The sequence below is a fragment of the Oreochromis niloticus genome, linkage group LG14 (assembly GCF_001858045.2).
Source record: "Oreochromis niloticus isolate F11D_XX linkage group LG14, O_niloticus_UMD_NMBU, whole genome shotgun sequence".
Classification (NCBI taxonomy): Eukaryota; Metazoa; Chordata; class Actinopteri; order Cichliformes; family Cichlidae; genus Oreochromis; species Oreochromis niloticus.
The window spans coordinates 20,607,860-20,628,241 of record NC_031979.2 but is presented as its reverse complement, the minus strand read 5'-3'; the positions used below and the strand labels follow the sequence as shown (position 1 = coordinate 20,628,241).

Sequence of the window (20,382 nt, the reverse complement as noted above, 5' to 3'; positions counted from 1 at the left end):
GTTCTTTATTCTTCCCATCAGTTATGTGTAGCACCTATCACTAATCATCCACCCAGCCTTCCCAGTATATACTGTATACTCCCTGCTGTTTCTTCATCAGTAAACAGATTGTCTTGGTACTCTCTGCAGTCAAGCGTTACAGCCGTTCAAGTTTGAATTTCTTGTGTTGTCTTTTTTATCACTTAAGATATTTCCCTGTGTATTCTAGTTTGCTCATGTGTCAAGTAATTTCTCCTTGGTTATTAACAGTTTTTGGCTTTTACCTCTGCGCCCTGGCTAAGTTGTTTGCCATGGTGACTGGCCTTCTGTGGATGACCCCCTGACTCTCTTAATAAAGACTTTGATTTCAGACCTTATTCCCAGTCTCTTAAGACCAGCAATTGGGTCCTGCATCTTGAACTACTGCATCACAAAAAGTCTTACCCTGAGATTTTTACAGCATGGTTTGGCTTTTTGGTTGCTTTTATTATTCTAAAGTCTAGTTTTATAATTTGTCTTTTCGCTATTTTAATTAGGGCTGCCCTCTGAGAGTGGATGCATTAGTTGAAGACCCATTACACCATTCAGATTTTTATGCCACTTAGCCTCATTTCTCTGCCTTCCTCCGCCTGTAATCCAGACGGTGCTGTCAACATACCACAATGACTGATTTACATCTTATATAGAGTAAGTTGCCACACTAGCTGTCCAACACTATCGTCCTGATGGAGATTATAATAATATGCTATGCACTCACTGGCCATTTTATTAGGTAAAGCTTGGTAGCACCAATTTTACCTTTAGAAATGCTATAATTCTTCATGGCATAGATTCAGTTAGGTGGTGGAAACATTCCTCAGTGATTCTACAGTGATTTTGACATAATAGCATCACACTGTGCTGTAGATTTGTCCATCAATGATGCAAATCTCCTTTTCCACCACATCCCAAAGTTGCTCTATTGGATTGCGTTCTGGTGACTGTGGAGGCCATTTGAGTGCAGTGAACTCATTGTCATGTTCAAGAAAGTACTTTGAGATAATGTGATATTTGTGGCATTGCTATCCTGCTGGAAGCAGCTGTTAGAAAACGGATACACTATGGTCATAAAGGGATAAACAACAATACTCAGGCAGGATGGAGCCACGCTTTCTTGTTGACTGTGCCAAGTTCTGACCATACCATCCAAATGTTAAAGAAGAAATCGAGACATTTTCCTAGACTTCCATTATATAGAGTGCAGGCAAATATTACACCTGCTGCATGTTATATTTAAATAAGAAAATGATAGCTCTAAAGCAATGATGTCTTATGTTTCTCTGTCTTTGTGTCTCTACCTCACTCGCTTGCAAATCAAGTGAGGAGTTATTTTATGAGCGTGTAGCAGCAGCCACTAGACTGCTTCATGAGTACTTAGTGTAATAAGCCATAAACTATGCAAATTTGTCTAAATTTCAGTGTAACAGCTCTTATGTACTCTTTCTGCCTCCTCCCTATCACTTCTGAGGTGGTCTGAACAGTAAAGGTTACAAGCTAATGAGTCAGCCGAAAAAGTAATCGCACAGCAGCAACACAGCAGCAATTTTAACTTTGGAAGAACATTAAAAAAGAGATGAAAACTCTTTTTTTTGCATCTTCTCTAACAACAATAAATGTAAACAACTACTTCAAATGGGAAAATTGCATATACTTAAGAATTTTCAGTGTTTTCGAATCCCACAATGCAATAAACTATATTTAATTGTTTCATATTTTAAATCTTAAAATGTCCTAAGATGTTGTGCATATAATTTTGACACAAATGCAAACTCTATAGCTGTATAGTGTGTATCGAGTCAAAAAGCATGATGACATGGGGTTTGCTTATAGGCCAAGTCTACTCTAACAAAGTGGAAGTGCTTAGAACTGTATACATGCTGGAGCATCAATTAAAAGAAAAAAGACACAGGGGATCTGTTTCAAATCCTTTTCCCTGATTCTGGAATTGCTAACACCAGCCTCTGCATGTGAAACACTATTGAACTGAATTAATTTCACATTTAAAAAGCCTTAATTTGATCTTGTTGAAACCTAAACAAACCCTTCTAGGAAAGGGAATGAACATTCAAACTATCGGAGTGAACGGTCCATCTAATTCAACTGGGAAAAAAAAGCAATTTGGTGGCAACCCTAATTTTCAACCGACTGCTTTATGGTTCTTTCTTTTGTACCTCACTTTAAAAAGCAGGTTTTAAGAAGTGCATCATACAGAACCTTCATTATAATATTAATGACTGCATGCAGCTACAATAACTCTGTGTTACATGAAAGGTCTCTTTGATTTTGAGAAAACAAACAATCCATTAGCTGTTTCAGCGGCCTGAGTGCTCTGTGACCGATTAGCTGGACTTTCTCCCTTCCACTTCAATCCAGCAGAGCACTTGTTCTTCCCCATCCTTCTCTAACGTGTCTTCCCCTTGCCATCCCTCGCTACTCAATGACTCAATGACTCAGAGCTCTTAAAATGGCTATCAACACGTCCTTCGTAGTTATATCAGCCGAAAATCCCAGATTTTCATTAAAGATAAGTAAATATATAGTTCTGCTGCATTTAGTCCTTCATATAAAGTCTGACTTAATCTGAGGAGCACAATGATCACAAACTGAAAACACATGTCTGATAGAGAGAGAGAAAGAGAGCTGAAATGAGCATTTCACGAAGGTTCCAGGCAGCTGCTTCTAATCCCCCACAGTCGGCGCTGCCAATCGACGTAGCCCAGCTAGCTGCTGCTGATGGGGCTTGATGTGAATGTGGTGGGAGTGACGGTACACTCCCATCAAGAGGCAGAAGCAGCAGCAGCCACTGATTAATCCTCATGCTGCAGCCACTAATGATTTATTTATTTGGAAATTACAGAGCCCTGGGAGTGCTGGGCACGATTGATAACGAAACCCAAGAGCGAGGGTGGGGACGAAGGGGAGGTAGGCTCAGATATTTACCACTTCCTCCCACCTCAGTGCTTGTCAGTTCCTGTGTCTACTTATAAAATATACAGACTATGTGTGTGTGTGTATGTGTATGTGAATCCATACACAGGGGGGCCTCAAAAGGCTAATTCTCAAATTGACATCAGGGAAAATTTTCCAGAAGAACACTTTTTCAGATGCTAAACGTTGCATGGGGCTTTTCTGCTGTAGGCAGGAGTTTAGGAGCGGCACAAGATTCCTGCTGTGAAGATATTGATGTTTGATCGCAGGGTGTCTTGCTCTAAAAGTGGGTGTAGATGTTTTGTGCAAGACAGGCAATTAATACATTATTTTCATCTTTGTCTAATGCTGAAATTGAAGTGTTTATGCAGTAGTTAGACAGCAGTTTATTTACATCTGCCTGCTGTCTTTGTCTGACGAAGAATGTGGCTTTAGAGCCCGGGGTGGCAGATTCTGTTGAGACTTATTGTTACACAGACTCTTTTCATCCATGAAAGCTCATACAGCTCAAATTCAAGCTAAATGAAGTTAGCTTTAAATATTTTATACTATACTGACATGATGCTTACTGAAGCGATTGTTCTATGGTACGTTGTTATAGCATAGTATGTGACTATGTGAAGTAGGACATGGGTGATGATGAGCTTTTTGTCATCGTGCTAAAAGCTCCAGTCTGTAAATCACCACCATGAAGCTCTGCTAACATGATTTATTTTACCTCATTAACGTTAATTGAAGTTGCTTTCCTCTTCTCACTGAACTTTACGTAAGCACTGTTGGGATGAACTCTTGAGAGTACGGTTGGACTCGGATTATCACGAACAAAATTATTGTGGTTGGCGTTATTGTTGCAGTATTGTTGAAATATTGTGCAAATGTGCAAAAAGCAGTGTTGCACACACGGCACCAACTTGTACACACTCACATCTGAGTAAAACTGATAATTTACAGGCTTAGCACCTGGAGCCATAAATTCCCAGCCAAGTTTGATACCAAGGCTTATTTTAAAAGTCATTAAACTCTCTAACGCGCACACACACACACCCTTCTGTGTAGCATTTCAGTATATCAAATGACTGCAAATGAGCCTTAAAAAGACAGTGACAGTAATGGCATTAAGCCCAAGAAGTGACATAAACACAGGTGTTTCATATTGGAGTCTACATGATTTCTTTCTCTCCAGAACACTTGACAACCCCCAGTGATTTTAATCTAAGCTGTCCAACCTGTTATCATTAGCATTTAGTGAACAGAGTTTGCAGACACAACATACACTGAAGAAAATCAATAACTAGAGCAGGCGAATCAAACTCGTTTTACTTTGTGGGCCATATACAGGCTAAGTTGTTCTGTAGTGTATCAGAAAGATACAATCCAATAATTGAAATGCCTAATAAGCCCTTCCCACAAGAAATACTTTGTTTCTTTTTCTTTTAATGTAAATAAGTTTAAGTATACATTTAATAAACCACCCATTTATAAAACTAGGGATGAACACCCTGAGAAAAATAAGGGTAATTTCAATAATGTGTCTTATTGAGAAATTCTACTGAAACCAGTCAGGGTGGCTCTTTGGGATTACACTTTCAGAAACAAATTACCATTACAGAAAATGAAGCAGCGGCTCATTACTTTGACTTCTGTTAATTCACAAAAAGCGTCCCGTGTTATTTACTGTGGATACACTGTGAAAAATCAGAGCATTTTATAGTAAATAGGAAAAAAAAAGCAGGGAAAATTCATTTTTTTTTAGTCTTCTGTCAAATAAATAACAAACAAGCAAAACCCACCTCCCAAAACCTAAACTTCATTTTCTGTGAATTATTGGTTTATCTTCTATTGGTGTAGTAAGCTAAGCTGGTTAATTTCTCAGTCAGTAATGCATTAAATTTATAAACCAGACAAATTTATACTCTCGTTCATTGCAATTTTCACCTTTTCCTAAACTATCAGATGGGTCATGCATATGTTGGACACTCCTGGTATAGAGAAACTGCAACAATTTACCTTTACATTACTGAAAACCCATCATTTGTTAGGAATAGGAGGAAAAAACAGAAAATCATTCCCCTTTTATCAGGTATTTTGTATTATTATGGTGCATCATTGTGAGCTTTGTACAGTTTTTTGGAAGCCAAGCAATAATTCTAACTAAGCATATTTTCTAAAGAGGTGGCTATGTATGTGTTACATAGAGGAGTGTCATACTGGACTTTGAAAACTTCAAGCTTTAATCCGATTACAACAATTTCTCCTCACCACAAATATGCACACTGTAGCTGAGTTGCCTTTTTGACCATCTGGGCGTGACTGGCGTCTTTATGCACAGTTTTTACTGCGAGCTTAATCTGCATCTTCGCATTTATAGCAATATAAATAAAACAACATTAAAATGAATATAGTAAATCTTGCCTGTGACGGATCACGACCTTGTAAAAAGCGGATGCCTTTGCTAAGAACGGACACGGGCATGCATGTTTATGTCAGGGCTGTTGCCACTTTATATAGCTGTGCTAAACTCCATATTTCAAAAGATATTTTAACCAACACAAGTAAAGTATTAATATTAATTCAAGAAATTAAACGCACATGAAGGCACTCACTTCTAAGTCCATTTTGTGATTCTTATGTATTGAATGCTAGTTTTTATCTACCCAGTATGACAAAACTGCATGTCATTGTATTTGAAACATTTTTATCAGTATTGCAATATGCAAGAGATGTGTGTGTGTGTGTGTGTGTGTGTGTGTGTGTGTGTGTGTGTGTGTTTTAATAGCAAAGTCTTAATTGTATCTCATATGTTTTCTCATAAGAAGCACATTCTGGTGAGGCCATTTTGCAGATTGTAATTAGGCCTCGGGTTGAATATGAGTGGATCTTTTAGCCCACTGGCAATTGCAACAGACTGAATAGGGCTAAACAGAACAGATGCCCCCTATGGCAATGTGACTCAGTTTGATTAATCCAGGGGCTTTGCTCATTCAAAAACACAGAGGAAAAATGTCTCCCTTTACCACTGCATCATGCTTTCTGTCTATTTTCATACTCTCCGTCTATTGTTCCCTCTTCTCTTTCCAAGAATCTGCATTATTGCCCTGCTTTGAATTCTCCCATCGTCCTCCCACTCATCTTGTTCTGTATCTCTTTCTCATCACCCAACTCTCCCCCATTCACGCGTCTTCTCTTCATTACTTTTCAAATACTCTGCGCAAGAGATGAATGTATATCTCTGGATCAAGGTGATTTTTTTTTTCCTTATAGGTTTTTATTTTTGTTTTTATTTTTTTGTCACCAAACCAGTCATTGGTTTGTAATCTGCTCAATAAAAAAACGTGAAAGCTTCTTTAATTAGTCTGAGCCCGGTCAGTTTCTCGGTCCCCACCTTCTAATTTGACTCTCTACCTACCTTGTCTCTGGTTTTGTGAGTTTCCAAGGCAGACAGCGATTCTGAAAGCAGTTTCAATCAAGTCGGCTTAGCTGGTTGCATTAATGGCCTTTCATCGGCCCTGCATCTTCTAGTGCAGATTTCATTCCGAATGGGTGTTGTTATTGCATGTAAATTGCCCTGGAGCAGTTTATGTTGTCAACAAAGAAATTATTTGGCGTGTCTTCGCCAGTATTTTTCTGAATCGCTTCTGCTATCTTACTCACAAGCTGGCTGTAACGGTTCTTGTGGTTTTCTTTCCAATGCATTTGAATTGATATTGGATCATCTTCTTCATTTATTTGCCCCCACAATGGCGAATAGCGAGCGACGAAGATACTATTAACACTTTAAATAAGTGTATTGCATACATATATGTATAGTAGGTGTAAAGGATCAGCACGAGGGTCATTGACAGAAGTAAAGTGAGATCGTTAGTCACAACTCTGATCTTTTCATTATCTTCTCTCAGAGAGATTCTTGGCCATGATAATTACTGTGGAGTTCACTGTGTGGGTGTGTCATCATCAGGAACACTTATTAAAAAAGAGAGAGGACATTGATTGGGTTCAAGTCTCTGTCAGTGTCACATTTAATTGAGTACTGCAGGGAATGCATAACCGAGAAAATAAACACTCCATTAATGGCCACACACACACACACACACACACACACACACACACACACACACACACACACACACACACACACACCAGTACCATACATACAGACACACACAATGGTCAGATTAAAAAGTGCTGTGTTTGCCATCACCTGCAGAATACTGAAATAGTTAATCAACGGGCTCAATATATACAGGACACAAGACAATAAGAAAACTGTGTAATGTATCTTGAGATCAGCCTATGTTAGTGCCCCAGTATACTTCACTATTAGCTGCAACAAGACTATAAGCTGAAAAACAAGAATCATCTACATAATATGTATGATTTATTGTTAGAATAAAGAATGAGATGCGAAATTATTCATGTCAGGCAAGAACAAGAAACAAGAAATCTTCTTGCTCCCTTTACGGGTCTCCACAGCAGCTTGTCTGCCTCTGTCTCACTCTATCCCTAGCTTCCTTTTCTGTCACACCAGCCCTCTGCATGTCCTCCCTCATGAACCTTCTCTTTGGTCTTCCTCTTTTCTTCCTGCCTGGCAGCTCCATATTCAACATCCTGTCCAGTATATCCAGTCTCCCTCCTCTGCATATGTCCAAACCATTACCATTGCTTTGCCTTTAATCCCATCCATACTGGTCAGACAGGAACAGTAATAGCACATTTCAAATAGCAAAACATCTGTAGTAGGAGCAATGATCATTAATGACTGAGTCTCCAAAGTGGTGCAGACTTGTTGCCTCTGTCTGGCATTTGCTTGTGCTTTCAGGGATGTTTTTTTGACTACATTCCCTTCACCCCCAGACATCAATGCAAAGAAGAGAAATATAATATGCCATTCATGATAACTAGCACTTGCTGCTTAGTAACTTTCAAAGCTTTTCGGTCTGCAGCTTGTTCTTGCGCTTTGTCAGTGTCTATATTCTATGGTTCTCACTTGTTGAAGTTAGCCTTAATTAGATGGCAATAGACACAGTTGATTCGGTCACCTGCCTCATATTCTTTAAAAGCGCGTGACCTTATCCAAACAGTTTCCAAGGATGACTTATGTGCAATAAACCACCCTTCAGATTCGCATTTGTGATTCAGTATTGGTTTTTGGCCTTGTTCCTTGTGTACAAAGATTTCTCCACATCATCTATCTTTCAATAATACTTTGTAAATCCACAAATTTGCAGTTGCAGAAATGTCATTCATAAATAGTTGAACTATTTACCCTCAGTCTTTCACAGAGCTGTGAACCTCTCCGTTTTTACCTCTGAAAGATATCTCAAGGATGCTCTCTTACACTCAATTTTTCTTTTGCTTCTCCGTCTCAACTTTTTTGAAATGTGTTGCATCAAATTCAGCTTGAGAATTTATTTTTCAAGACCCATCAAATGTCCTACTTTTAGTACTTGATTTGTGGCCTTTTTAGGATTTCAAATTAAATACGAGGTTTAAATAATTAGCAAAATGTTGCATTGTCTTTGTGCCTCCATCTTTTTTCAGAAACCGCCCTTGTACAAGGTTTCTTTGTAATATAAAACAGTGGCTTTACCATGTGAAGAAATTAACTCCAGTTGGAATGTGTTTCTTACAATCTACCACAAAAACAGAGCTATCCATTTTCCCGGAGTTCCAGTACCTCTGCATTACTAGACATGTGTAGTGTTGATCATAGAAAGTAGGAAATTTGAACTTTCTACTACTGAATGAACCTTATTAAGATGAATCCTTTAATGGGCGTACACTATATGGAGAATATAAATTATCATTCCTGTCAAATAATCATATACATCACCTCTCCGGTCTGTCCAAGAGACTGCCATGATTGGACGCGACACTCTGAACCAGCCAGGCCTGCTGACACTGTCCCCTGACTTTTGAAGCCTGATGTGAAGAGGAAGTGGGGACTGAAAGGGTCACTGGATCCAAATCATGTGATCCTTATCTGAACACGCAATGATCTGCTTAATGATCCCTAAAAGTGAACTGAGCTTGGTTTGTAACAGTGTGTGTGCACCCGGAAGCATGATTGGCTTGGTTTCTGCAGGCCACTGAGTACCATGGCCTTTGTGTTTTCTGCACAGAAACACGAAGACTAAAGATAGCCAAGTCTAATTCTCCTTTAGCTTTTAGTGAGAGCCTTTGCTTTGTGCCTTTATACATCTGCATCCCCAGCTGTCTGACTCAGCTTGCGTGACACTCTCTGCTGTCGCAAGTCTTTGACCTGACCTCTCACTTCCCCCCCATGTCACCATAATTACTTACATACCTCAGTCCTCATTCTTTACTGTTTTATTTCAACCTCACTGACTTCCCTGACTTGTCTTACCTTAGTTTTAGTTTTACCTCTTAATGGCGCTGTTCTTTCCAGCTGTTCTGTCACCCTCACCCTATTAGATGCTTCACCCATGCTCTCCCTTCAGACTCATTATCAGAAGATCCCTGCCTTTTGCAGTTGGGTTTAGACATCAACACGGGGCGCAGGCAAAAGTACAAACTCGTTAGGGCAGAGTAATCGCACTGCAATAATAAAAAAAGAGAGGAGAGGACAGCCCTTAATTTGATTACACCATTGTTATTAATTAACACCGTTGAGAGGCTCTTCTATCCCATAATGGTGTTGCATATGTGTAAAGAAAGAGAGGAAAACAAGTGAGAAAGAAGCGAGGCCACACTGAGATTTGTTCTGTTTGACAAGAAAGGCTGTGAATAAAGATGACTGCCCCATCTATCAGGCTCCAAATAAAGAGAGCTGTTTTACTGTTTAATGGCCACTTCACTGTGCTTCTATCACGCAAATGAGTCCAGCTGACATTTCCTCCTAAATTCCATTTAACACCAGCTCGCCTTATCTCCATATGGGGTTTCAAGGCAATAATTCTTGTTTGCATGTTGTAACTGCTGCCTAAAGAGGGGTGTCACGAGTCGGTTGATCTGCATGAAACACCTGTGATTTACATGTGGAAATACAAAGTTCTTCGCCATCCCTTTCCTCCATTTAAACACTGGTTCTTTGTGTTCATTTTTATTGCATTTACAGTCCCTTTAGGGTTTTCCAGTTCTTAACCTATTTATCCAGAGCAGGAATGCTGAGCACAAATGTCTAATTAAGAAATGAATTGTACCACTCTTTAGGAGCAGAAGTTCTCTCATCATCATTGCTTTTAATTCTTTCACCTTGCCTTAGGTTTACTGCATAATACAGGAGTGTGCAGGAGGCAATAGTAGAATGTGTTGCTTAGACATTTTTCAGAGCGCTTGTTACAATTAATTTTGCATGACTCTAGTTTTATCGCATGTGCACTCTGGCTCTTGGCCCAGGACAAGCGGATCATTCCGTGATGCTTAAATGAACTGAGCAACATCGGAATTCGTGTAAATTTTAATGAATAAATCCTCTTGGCTTATGTTTGACAGCACTCTCCATTACTCAAATGTAAACATACCATCAATTTTTTTGTATTCTGATGAAGAATAAGTTGCAGCTGTCTCCTCTGGCAGAAAATTTTGCTGTTTTTCTGCTTTGTTTACATGTACAAAGAATGATTTCCTCCCTAAAAGACTGTTTTGTCATGAATTTATCCTCCAGTTTGTTGATCCCCTGCTCAACTCTTAGGCCTTGAGGTGCTTTTCTACTTTTATAAAACAATAGCACATGCCCATGCTACAGAATTGTTTGGTCTGTTTGTGCTATTGGAAAACGAATATAGTTAATCACATTGAAAAGGCTAAAACATAGGAGCGGTAGATCTTGTTTATATGGCAAAAATGGGTTGTTTTAGCCCATCGCTAGGTGGTTGCCAGGCATGTATAATTTAGCCTTATATTCCATAAATGAAATGTTGTGTTGTTGTGAAATGAAAATGATAGAAACCTTTCATAAGGTTCTGTAGCTGCATAAAGGCTTAAAAAAATGTTACTTTAGCCTATTGCTAGGTGGTTGCCAGGCAACATGATGGCATCGTCTTCCTGCATAATTTAGCTTAAATGACACTATCCTGAAATAAAAATGATACAATGCTTTTCTAAGGTGCTATAGGTGCATAAATGCCCGGAAATGGTTCATTTTAATCTGTTGATAGCTGGTTGCTAGGCAACACGATGACAGCATAATATCTAGATATAGATAAAAACCTTCATGAGGCCTAAGATGTACCTGTGCCAAGACTGGCTTCACAAGTCTGGATCTAGGCAGAGTTTTCAGACAAAGAAACAAACATATAAAACATGTAAATTGCCCACCTGTAAGGCCTCTCAGCCTCACCTTTTTAAATGTTTTTTGTACATTGAGTATTGTTTCAACTGAAGCAATAGAAGCAGTTTTTAGTAGTTTTTGTTTTAATTCGTTTTTTGAGTCAGATTATTTACATGTTTAATAATTTTGTCAAATGTGCAATTTATATGAAATAGTGAAAATGGACAACATTAAGTGCTTCCATTGAAAAATACCTTTAGTGATTGTTTGATTGATGATCAATCCAACGGTGAAGGTTAGTTAGACAGAATTGTTAAAACTAATTACTAATTAGCTGCAGTGTAGCCTGATAGATTATCATTTCTTAGCTGAACAAAAATAACAGCTGAGATCGCAAAGATAAATGTCTTAAGCTCCAAAAGTCATCAAACATCTGGAGATTTCATTTTCCATTATGATGATGCAGACTCATTTGATGTTTTAAGTACACAAAGCTCATAGAAGCATAATCAGATGTCATTAAGGTAGCTTTCATCTGGAGATGGAAGGGAGAGGTGAGTTTTCACTTTCATCTAAAAAAAAAAAAAGCAGCACATTTGCTTATTCACACTCACTCACACACAAACACAAACACATGCACAAAATCCAATGTTTGAGAGTCTCATTTTATTAACATATTGGCACTAACCCAGCTGTTTACTAATAACTGTTGTAGTTAAACTAGAAAAAAATTCTGGTGCAACTTTGCATGTTTTTCACGTTTACATGAATTAAAACCAGATTTGTGGGTTTGAAAAAAAAATAAATGACACAATTATTGACCTGAGCAATCATTTGAACACTCTTGTGTTCAAAGTAAAAGGTCAGGCATATTTGCCCTGGATAAAGAAGAGATAATTAAATGCATTTTTATTCATCTTAACTGACATATTTGACCTTATAAAATGTATAAAATGAAATACACTAATAGGAGCTTTTCTAATCTGTGAGAAAAACAAGACGCTCGCTCCGTTTTTGCACACTGCACTCGTAGTGTTTATTTTGGACTTGCACACACATTTCACACTGAACATATTTATTCACTGAGTAGTTCATCAGCACAGACATAGACACACGTGCACATAAGCACAGTTTCGTACTAATTGTTTCTGTGGAGCTTGTTGACATTCACGCAGTCACGTTATTCCAATCGAGATCTGACAATGGCCTCAGGATATCACAAAGCATAGAAGTATGTGTGTGTGAGACCTTGTGTTAAAGGGACATCAGCATCTCCCCTTATCTCTCTCTTTGTGCTGGTCTGCATTAATAAGATAATTGCCGTTAGCATGTAATTGCAATGTTAACTACGGCCAGACTGCGCCTGGACTACAAACAGATCGATTAAGTGTAATTCAATTCCTTGTCCTTATTAATGGCTGCAATATCACCTCATGCATCTCATCCTACAAAAGCAAGGATAAATGCAACAGATGGGGAAGAATGGATTACAGGCTGAGGCATTGGCTGTCCTCATCTTGACATGCTGTCCTCTGTCTTTAGGGTCTGATTATATAAAACACTTTTTAAACTCCACAGTGTCAAGATGGGTGTGTTCACCTGCCTTATTGACTCTGTTGCTATCTACGGGTTGGTTTAGTAGACTTCTGAATATTACTTTGGCTTCACGCTGAAAGATCAGGCAGGTTTGCCATGGATAAATAACAGTGGATGATTTTTATGCATTTAGATGGTGTATTAATTGAGATGCTTGACATTTAAAAGCTCAGGGCTGCATCAATGCATACTGCAGACCTATTAAAATGTGCTGTAATTTTTGTTTGTGTCTTAACTATTATGTGGTTTTGTATATATCAAATACATTCACTACCACTTTCTTTAGGTACACCTATTCAGCCACACTTTAATGCAAATATCTAGTCAGGCAGTCAAATGGCAGCAGGGCAGAAGTTCAAACCAAGCATCAAAATGGGGAAAGAAAGGATGTAAGTGATTTTGGATGTTCTGCGATTCTTCGTTGTTTCAGGTGTGCTTTTCTGAGTATTTCAGATCTACTGGGATTTTCCCTCTGTTTTCTCAAGGGTTTACAGAGAATGGTCTGCGACAGAGAAATTATACAGTGAGCGGCAGTTTTCTGGGTGAAAATGTCTTGAGGTCAGAGGAGAATGGCCAGACTGCTATGATTTGATAGGAAGGGAACAGTAACTCAAATAACCAGTAAATAAAACCAACGTATGGAGAAAAGCCTCTCTTGAACCTTGAAGCGGTTGTCCTACAGCAGCAGAAGACCACGCTGGGTCACACTCCTGTCAGCTAAGAAAAGAAAGCCAAGGCTACAATTCACACAAGTTCACCAAAATTGCACAACAGAAGATTGGGGGAAAAAAATGCTTGTACTTGTCAAAAATAAAGGTTTTCAAAACCTGAACTGAGAAACTGAGCACATCACCTGTTTACCTGCCTCCAGGTCTTACATGTAGTTATAAAGAAAACAAATGAAATAAAAAATTTTGTAAACAATAGTTTACATGAGTTATTATACAAGCCAGGTGCTTTGTCTTTGTGAATGAAAGGCTGAACAATGCTTGGATTTACAAGCTCAGTGTTAGACGTTAGTTAAATCTTGTGATTTGTTCTTACTTTTCACAGTGGATTTTTCTAGGTGCCCACATACTGAAATTCTGTGTATCCTGATAGATAATTGTGTTTTTGTTACTGAGCAGACTTTGAGATGAATGATTTATTTGACAAAGGCTTCCCAGTGTTGTTGTCCAATGCATCATGGCAGATACCAAAACAAAAAACAAAAAAACTGAGCACACAATATTTGCAGTAGCATCCCTCCTCCATCGCTTACAAGAGGGTAGCAGCAGGTTTGTACATGTCCCAGCGGCCCCCATCTCTAACTGTACTCTAGCTCATTCATAACTCATCTGCAGTGGTGACACTCTGATTAATGCGCCCAGACACCAGCAAGCTGCCTATGCCAGGCAACAGCGATGCACAGACTCTATTTAACAAACAGCAAGAACTGTCCATGTCACCTTGTATCAGCCCACAGGCTCCAGGTCACCTAGGATGGTTGGCCTGTAGCGTTGTTATTTTGAATGAAACCGCCCTGACTGGAGTCATTATGGGTAGTTTGTGTTTTTTTTTTTCCCACTCTCCATGCAGTAGAAATCCTCAAAAACCTTTGCCTCGTATTTTGAGTATGACTTGATGTCTAATCTTTACCTAAAACTGTAGAGAAATTGAGTTTGGAAGGGGGCAATAAAAGTTGGCGCCTTTGCAGCTTCTCTGAACGCTATAATGTAGTACTAATGAGAATTGTGAGTCTTTAATGATATAATTGAATTCGGCTCAAAGGTTTGAATGACTTTGGATGATCACTTTACAGTGTAGCTCGGTGGAGTGAACGGCACTTGTTTTTGCTGTTTTTTTTCTCAACACGCCGCAGAGCCTCATTGAGCAACTGGCACACATGCAGACTGCTCTCTTTACTGCCATTAACCACATACCTGGGGTGCTTGGCCGCAGTAATGATGCTTGACTCCCGCACCCACAGACTAGCTTCCAGTGTCAACCATCAATCTGCCCAACAAGAGTTCAGGTATATTGGCTGTAGACAAATCAGCTGCCCGTTTTATTAAATTACACCTTACTTTAGGCTTTTTTTGTTGTTGAGTGCACCGTGTTTACTGCATGTGTGAAACGGTTGTTGATTTGACAGAGGGTTAGCTTAGTCACCTTACTGTTGGTAAACAGAGAGTGGGTGAGATCTATCACTGAAATGAGTTTGGTAACAAATACTAATAATGGAAGCCCTTGGCAGTAAATAGGTAGAAAATGAAGAGACGGAGCTTACGGAGATCTTTTGTTCATCCCCTCAAAATTCTGCTGAGATTGTGCTTAAGTCATGTCCTCACCTCATTTCCTTGAGATGATTGGATCACGGTGGTTGGGTGCGGCTGTCAGCACCTGACATGATTGAAAAGTAAAGTGACCCAGCCTTTCATACTGAATAAAGTAAATTGCGTTTAATAACTTCATTCCTTTAACTGTCAAAATTCACATATTCACTTCATCATTCTGTTTTCACGGATCCGTTGGTAGCGCTCTATTTCTTTGACAGCAGCGATCGATTTTATGTTACATTTAAAAGAAGGGAGTTCTACACCCATTTTTGTGCCCATCAAATTACTCTGTAGTGTTCTGTAGGCATGATCAATTCACAGGCCTGTTGTAAAGTGTCATGAAACTAGTGTAGATATAAAAATAAAACACTCTGGCAGGTAATAAATAAGACTCAAACTGAAAGATTGAAGCGCACACGCATTTAGTGTTTGTGGGAAGTTTCACAGGTCCTGACACGGTCCATCCCTGTCAGAGTGAAAATGTATTCATCTCCCGAGAACTGCGATATGCCTGTGAATTCTTTTTAGACTGAAGGAGGAAAATTGTGTGAATGCTGAAAGCAATGCCTTAGCACGAGATATTACATGTGGCAGGGCAATTTCCATCCCAAGCAGGAGCAGCCCCTCTAGTCCAGCGTTTAATTTTCACATGTGATTGCAAAAGATTTTTCTGAGAGCAACTTGGTACTCAGACTCTTTCAGATTAGCTTCAGTGAAATTGGTACCTTTCCCATAAATAATGTGGTAAATATGCAACACTCACTCCGGTTATACTTATCTAAGTAATTTGAAACCATCTCCACGGCCATCATGGCCGACATTTCGTATGTGGATCGAAGACGAGAAAGTAAACACCGCCGGAATCCGGGTTGCTGACTGCTTAAACACTCGTATCAGGAGTGCTGGATTTTCATGTCATAAGCGGTGTTCTCATGAGAGGTGAACGTTGTTATATAAATGTCCTAGCCATCTGTACGCCATCAACAGCCACCCTGCAGTATGGCCCAGTTGCATTCCTTCATTTGGCCCTTCCTTCTTCTCTTTGCTCTGACAGAGACAGGAAACAAGTCTCTGGGAAGTGAAGCTGCACAAAACCCACGACAGCATCTCATTATCCACTAAATAGCACCAGATTAATTACAATGACAATGACAGATGGCTTGTTCCTGGATCATTGAGATGGGACCCAGGGGAGAGACTGAAACATGCAGGTACAGAGAAGTGGCTCCACAGCAGCCACACACATGTAGTGGATAGATGGATAGATATTCACATAGTCCATTTATTCCACATAAAGTGAGCATTTTTAAACCTTTATTAATGTTATGACAATTCCAGTATCCAGTACCCATTATTAGAATTCAAATTATTAGAATTACTAGAATTTTTATATATCAATCAAAAAAGGATTTGCAATGCAAAAATGTCCGGCTTCTGCAAAGAATGTTAAATTTACATTCCATTACTACCAATTACTGCATTAGTGCAGCTTGACATGGAGGCAGTGAGCTTGTGGCGCTGCTGAGGTGTCATTACAGCCGGAGTTGCTTTGATAGCAGCCTTCAAGTCGTCTGTATGTGTTTTTTCATCTTCCTCTTGACAGTACTCTGCAGATTCTCTGGGGGCTTCAGGTCAGGCAAGTTGGCTGGCCAATCAGATGCACTGATAAGATGGTCAGAGAAACATTCGGTAGTAGTTTTGGCACTGTGGGCAGGTGCTGAAGCCTGCTGGAAAAGAAAATTGGCATCTTGATAAAGTTTGTCAGCAGATGGAAGAATGAAGCCCTCTGAAATCTCCTGGTAGATGGCTGCATTGACTCGAGACTTAATAAAACACAGTGGATCAACCAACACCAACACTGGCAGAGGACACGACTCCCTAAATCATCACAGGCTGCAGAAACTTCACTCTGGACTTCAAACACTTTAGGTTATGTTTCTCTCGACCTTTCCTCCAGATTCAGGGACCTTAACTTACAAATGAAATGCAAAAAATACTTTGGACCACTGATCAGCAGTCTACTTCTTTTTCTCCTTAGCCCAGGTATGACATTTTTGACATTGTCCACAGTTTAGGAGGGGTTTGATATTAGGAATGCAACAGTTGTAGTGGTGCATGGTGGCTCTTGAAGCTCTGACACCAGCCTCACTTCACTCCTAAGTTTTTGAATAAACTTTTCTTGACAGTCCTCTTAAGGCTGCAGTCCTCTTTGTTGCTTATGCACCTTTCGCTACCTCACTTTTTCCTTACAGTCAACTTTCCATTGATATGCATCAATACAGCACTCTGTGAACAGGCAGCCTTCTCAGGAGTGACCCGCTGTGGATGATTGTCATCTGGATAGCTGTACAGTCAGCAGCCTCCCCCATGATTGTGGTTGGATTAAAAATAAATATAAACAGTATAACCATTATTAGATGCTGTTAGAAAGCAGTATCTCAGTCACTCACTAATCAGGACAACATGGAGTAAAGTTAAGGTTCATTATTTTGATTCTGTTCTTTACTTTTCCTTTTTTTCTCCTTCTTTCTAATTACTTGAACTAACAGATATCTGCATAACCTGTCGCTCTTCTGTGGTTCCTATTTTCGTCTCAGTTTTTATTATTTGAAGTATATTCTGATCTTTCCTTGTCAGAGAAGGATCAAGCTAGAGCGAATGAGCCAATTCAGTTTTCTAATGAATTTTAGTTATGAGAATACAAAAAAAGGAAGTTAGAAATAATGTGAAACAATACAGTGCTTAAAGAAAACAGTTGATCAATATATAATCCTGTCGAGGTATTTTTATATTTTAGAGCTTTTCGGAAAATCGTGTTACACTGTGGCGACCTGTAAAGGTCAGCTCTCTGGTAGTGTTTCGACTACACAAAAGAGGAGAAACACGATTTACTTATTTATTTTTTCCTCTTTCATTGACTTCTTATAGCACCTGTTTCAACAGTTCTCGGCTCTGATCCTCCGCTTGTATGTGGTGCTCTGTCCTGCTGAACAATTTCCTGCAGTAGTACTGAATTTCAGACTCACGCTGTTCTGCTTTTATTCACCTGCCGGAGAACACTTGCCAAAAAAGTGGTGTAGGATGAAAGAAGACAAAAACAGAACTGTTTCACTTAGCAGATGAATGTAAAAAACGTTTTACTGAGAAGCATCAGTTTTTACACAACATTAAAAAACTTTGTGAAAATTTTACATGTAAACTTGTATTAAAAGTATTTCCCCTGTTAAACATCGAGGTTGTGCATCCTGTTGATGAACCTAAACACATCTAGTATTTTGGGTGTTTCGAGATTAGACACCCTTTCCTAAGCTATCCAGTCAGATTTTAACTGTCAAACAGATATAGTGGAGTAAAAGATACACGACATCTCACTGAGTAGTTTTTGACAAATCAAATTTATGTCATACATAATAAACATTATAAGTAAATCCTGCGGCTTAAGAATTTGTATCTTTTAAAAAACTATGATTAATCAGTGATTAGGTATCTGTAATCTATTAATCATACCAGCTCTAGAGGGTGTTTTTATTGTTTTGGGAGGTTCTGGCACTGACTCAACCAGCGAATGACTGAAGTGAACCTGGCTCAGTCTCAGTATTGCGGTTTGCTAAACTTTAATTTGTCATGCCAACTGAGCTTGAAGGGAGAATCCATTTCTGACAACAATTTAAGGAGACACCTGAATTGTTATCAGAGGTTCCCCCTTTAATGTTAATTTATACCTCAGTAAAAGCAGTTACCTTAGAGTGGACAGTGTTTATAAAGCATTAATAACCAGCTTGCCCTTGAGTAGAACAATAACATAATCATGCATCAAGAATTTAAATATTTTTCAAAGGTAAAGTTACAGCTCTAATGAAGATTTTCTTCCAACCAGCTGTTCTTTTTTTTCTATATATATATATTTAAGGATGCACAGTATACATTACATCTGCACACAATATGCTGATGTAATGTGATAATATGATGGTGTCGCCAGTGCACTGTTTTCCTGTAACCAGCAATTGTCCATTCCCTGGACATCTATTTTTTGTTTGATGTGCAAACAAACACAATTAAAATTAACATAACACTCATTTTACTGCAAACACTCACTGAGCTGTGACTGCCATATTTTTGTCCAAGTGTAAAATCCAGAAGTCACGGTGCAGATTAACTTGTAAAATCTCATTATCCTTGGGGATTATTTCAGTGTGGTTACTTCGATTTAATTTTATAGTATTGCTTACTTTGTTTGGTCTCCACGCCATGATGTAGAACTATTTGGCAACATAAATAGGGATGGGAGATGATCGAGGGTTTGAGGACAGAACTTTTTTCGGTGGCATTCTTGATCTGTTTACAGTTTTTCTGAATTGCTAAAACACTAAACTCTCTTCTCTAAACCAAAGTCTCAGAGGCCTAAACTTATTTTTCCGAATCAAACACTCTTCTTGCTAAATTGAAGCACCACAGATTTTTGTTTTCTTCTGTGCACCCCCCAGCTTTTTCCGTCTGTCTCTTTCAGTCTTTATCTCTGTTACCTGCTGCTTGAAGGTGAAATGCCGACTTTATTAGATGAAAGTGTTTATTGACTTTAACCAGTTCAAGCAGTAGGTGTTTAAGCCTGTCCATTTAAATACTTCATTTCTCAGGGGAGCAGGAGTACTTTCCAAACCAATGACACTTATTTTTTACAAACACTAGATTTGGTTCTCACACCTGATTCAATTGGCTATAGATTCTCGTTAGACCACTGGGAATCTCATAGCTATGACTTCCTTCCTCACAATTCGATTCCAGACAAGCTTTTAAGTACACAGCGGATCTGAAATGTCTGGGATTCGCTCACTAGTGTTGACAGCCAAAGGTGGTTGAAATAATGACAAGAGCAAAGGTGCCAGAATTGTTGAGGGGGGTGAGTAGAAGCAAACAAATTATTTGAAATAGCTGCTGTTGTACAGTACTACTGAGCCTCTGCTGATGGGTTCAGTAACTTCCTTTGTGCTCACCCTGTCTTGAGTTATTTGGCAAGGTCATTCTTGCCAGCTTAAAATCGATAAAAGCATCATATTTTTGGAGAATTTGGAGGACATCAACAGTGTTGGTAACGGTGCTAGTTTTGCGGTTTATAGATCTCCACTATATAGATACATTTATAAAAGCTATGTCAGAAAATGAACTATAAATAGCAGATGGTGAGGCTTGAACACTATTTTGAGAGCTTTTCCTGCTAATGTATTTCTCTTAGCGCCATGTTTGGGATTTTGCACAAGCAACAAATTCAAGAAACTCATTATTTATTAATAGTAG

General features: G+C 39.0%; 1 protein-coding gene across 5 annotated transcripts in view; it reads left to right on the top strand.

Moving 5' to 3' along the window:
- grik4 (glutamate receptor, ionotropic, kainate 4) overlaps nucleotides 1-20,382 on the top strand; it is a 338,006-nt gene that overhangs the window by 44,273 nt on the left and 273,351 nt on the right. The window contains exon 2 of one of the 5 annotated variants that reach the window (XM_025898164.1): nucleotides 2,876-2,940. The exons of the other annotated variants lie outside the window; for them this stretch is intronic. The gene's annotated coding sequence lies outside the window, so the exon portion shown is untranslated. The remainder of the gene's footprint in view (nucleotides 1-2,875; nucleotides 2,941-20,382) is intronic. 5 annotated transcript variants of the gene reach the window in all.